This window comes from Dioscorea cayenensis, chromosome 20 (assembly GCF_009730915.1).
Source record: "Dioscorea cayenensis subsp. rotundata cultivar TDr96_F1 chromosome 20, TDr96_F1_v2_PseudoChromosome.rev07_lg8_w22 25.fasta, whole genome shotgun sequence".
NCBI classification, from domain to species: Eukaryota; Viridiplantae; Streptophyta; class Magnoliopsida; order Dioscoreales; family Dioscoreaceae; genus Dioscorea; species Dioscorea cayenensis.
Genome location: NC_052490.1, coordinates 21,528,932 through 21,531,698, shown reverse-complemented (window position 1 = coordinate 21,531,698; position 2,767 = coordinate 21,528,932). Strand labels below are relative to the sequence as shown.

The 2,767-nt window shown below is 44.7% G+C and overlaps 1 non-coding gene across 1 annotated transcript; it reads right to left on the bottom strand.

Annotated features, from left to right (window-relative positions):
- Positions 1 to 637: 637 nt before the first annotated feature.
- LOC120252042 lies at positions 638 to 744 on the bottom strand. The gene has a single exon (XR_005533595.1). It is a non-coding gene; the product is annotated as a small nucleolar RNA R71 (small nucleolar RNA).
- Positions 745 to 2,767: the final 2,023 nt, after the last annotated feature.

Genomic DNA, 2,767 nt, shown 5'->3' with positions numbered 1-2,767 from the left:
GAGATACTTTGCACTTTGTTTTCTTAGCTATTTCACCACACAGTCTAATTCATATCTTCTTATTCTATCATCATTCTGATTTTCTTTTTCTTTATTTTTGGTGTAGCTCCAGGTTATGACCCGATGGAATCCATCAATATTGATTGAAGGAGACCCTGAGCTTGAACATACACTTAGAAGAAAAGGAAAAGAACCAGTACAAGAACAGCCTAATCCAGCTGATTTAGAAGTAGAACGATCTGACAACATGGCAGAACAAAATGAGCAACAACGAACACTCTTCGATTATGCCAGACCTTCAGTGTTAGGGACACAATCGAGTATTGTGCGTCCCCCAGTTACAGCTCAGAACTTCAAGCTAAAGCCGGCATTCATCCATATGCTGCAGCAGTCCGTACAATTCAACGGTTTGGCCGATAAGGATCCAAATAGTCACATAGAGAGCTTCCTCGAGGTGTGCGACATGCTGAAGATAAATGGTGTGATGGATGATGCCATCAAATTGAGAGCCTTCACATTTTCCTTAAAGGGGAAAGCGAAGCAGTGGCTACACTCATTACCTAGAACATCAATCACTACATGGGAGGAGATGATAGAAGCTTTTCTAGCCCGTTATTTCCCTCTCGGAAAATCAGCAAAGCTTAGGAATGAGATCTCATCCTTTATGCAGTTGGAATTGGAGTCTCTATTTGAGACATGGGAAAGGTTCAAGGAACTCCTGCGAAAGTGTCCGCAACACAGATTCCAGGAGTGGATGATTGTTCAAACCTTCTACAATGGTTTGAACCCGAGTACAAGGCAACTCTTGGATGCGGCGGCAGGAGGTACCTTAGGTAGCAAAACCGCCGACGAGGCTCATCAATTGATTGAGGAAATGGGGTTAAATAGCTACCAGTGGAACGATAGGGAGAAGAAAAAGGTGGCGGGTCTCCATAAAATTGATGCTGTAACTTCATTGGCGGCCCAAGTGGAGAGTTTGAGTAAGAAGCTAGATCTTATAGCTTCGAATAGAGTTGCGGCCGTGACCAATTGCACCGTTTGTGGTGGAGGACATGCTCCCTCCGATTGCCCAATCGTCATTGGTGATGTTTCTTCAGTTGAGAATGTTGACTTTGTAGGTAATGGAATGAGACCTCAAGGGAATCCATACAGCAACACCTACAATTCAGGTTGGAAGAATCATCCCAACTTTTCATGGAGTAATCAAGGACCACAGAAGACCATGGGGCCATCGGGGTTCCAACAACAACAACAAGCCCCTCAAGTGGAAAACAGAATTTCAGGCTTGGAAACCCGAATGACGGATTTAGAGAAGCACTTGGCTAGATTTGTTCAATTGGCAAATACAAGGTTTGAATCAGTCGAGGCTATACTTCGCAATCACACCGCATCCTTGCACAATCTTGAAAATCAAGTGGGGCAAATTGCGAAATCTCTTTCTGAAAGGCCACATGGAAGTTTACCAAGCAACACGGAAACCAACCCTAGAGAACATGTGAAGGCGATCACTTTGAGAAGTGGTCGTGAGGTTGAAGGGAGGCTTCCAAGTGAGATGCCGAAAGAACACACACCCGAGGTTATAGAGGTTGAGGAGCGAGCAAACAAAGAGAAAGAGGTGGCACCCCCACCTTTCAAGCCAAGAATCCCTTATCCCTCTAGATTGAAGAATGACCAAGGGGATGAACAGTATAAGAAGTTCCTGAGTTTGTTCAAGCAACTCCACATCAACATTCCTTTTGTTGAGGCTTTTGGCTCAAATGCCTAAGTATCCGAAGTTCTCGAAAGACCTATTGACCAACAAGAGGAAATTGGAGGAGAGTGCTTCAGTGGTGCTTGATGCTTCATGCTCGGCGGTGTTGCAAAAGAACATGCCGAACAAGAAGCAGGACCCGGGAAGCTTCATTATTCCATGTAACATCGGCAACTTAGGTGAGGAAATGGCATTGGCAGATTCAGGGGCAAGTATCAACTTCATGCCATATACTTTCTTCCAAAAACTAGGTTTGGGTAAGCCTAGGCCTACTCGGATGACTTTACAATTGGCGGATTGAACAATACGACATCCGAGAGGCATCATTGAAGACGTGCTTGTCAAGGTGGACAAGTACATTTTTCTGGTTGACTTTGTAGTGCTAGATGTCGATGAGGATGCAGATGTACCCTTGATACTTGGGAGACCTTTCTTGCGGACTTCCAAAGCATTGATTGACATGGACGGTGGAGAGCTCACATTGAGAGTCGGAGATGATAAGCTTACTTACCGCCTTGCTGAAGCCATGCGGCATTCTCTCGATTTTGATGACACTTTGTATTTTCTAGACACTACTGATGAGATTGTTGATGAATATATACAGGAAATGTTCAACCCGGATCTGTATGAAGGTTTGTTCGACCAAGAGGAGAGAAATGAAGAAGTAATGATGCTTGATTCGAATGGAGAGGAAACATCTACCCCGGGGATCTTGAAGAAGGTGCTCCGAAAAATGAAGCGAGCTAAGAGACGCCACCGAAAACGCCCCAAGACTGTTGGAGACGTACATGAGCCAAGGAAGTTGGATGAACGATTGCTAGGTGGTCCGAAGCCCGATAGTACACCCTCTACCGTCAAGAGACTTTGCTCATCATGCTTTCAAGTTATGTGTAAGAGGACAACCTTCATTCATGAACCCCCGTGAGGTAAGAAAGATGCGTCAAGCTTAGTGACATTAAACAAGTGCTTCTTGGGAGGCAACCCAAGTGTTTACTGTTTTCGTACCTTTTAGTTTAG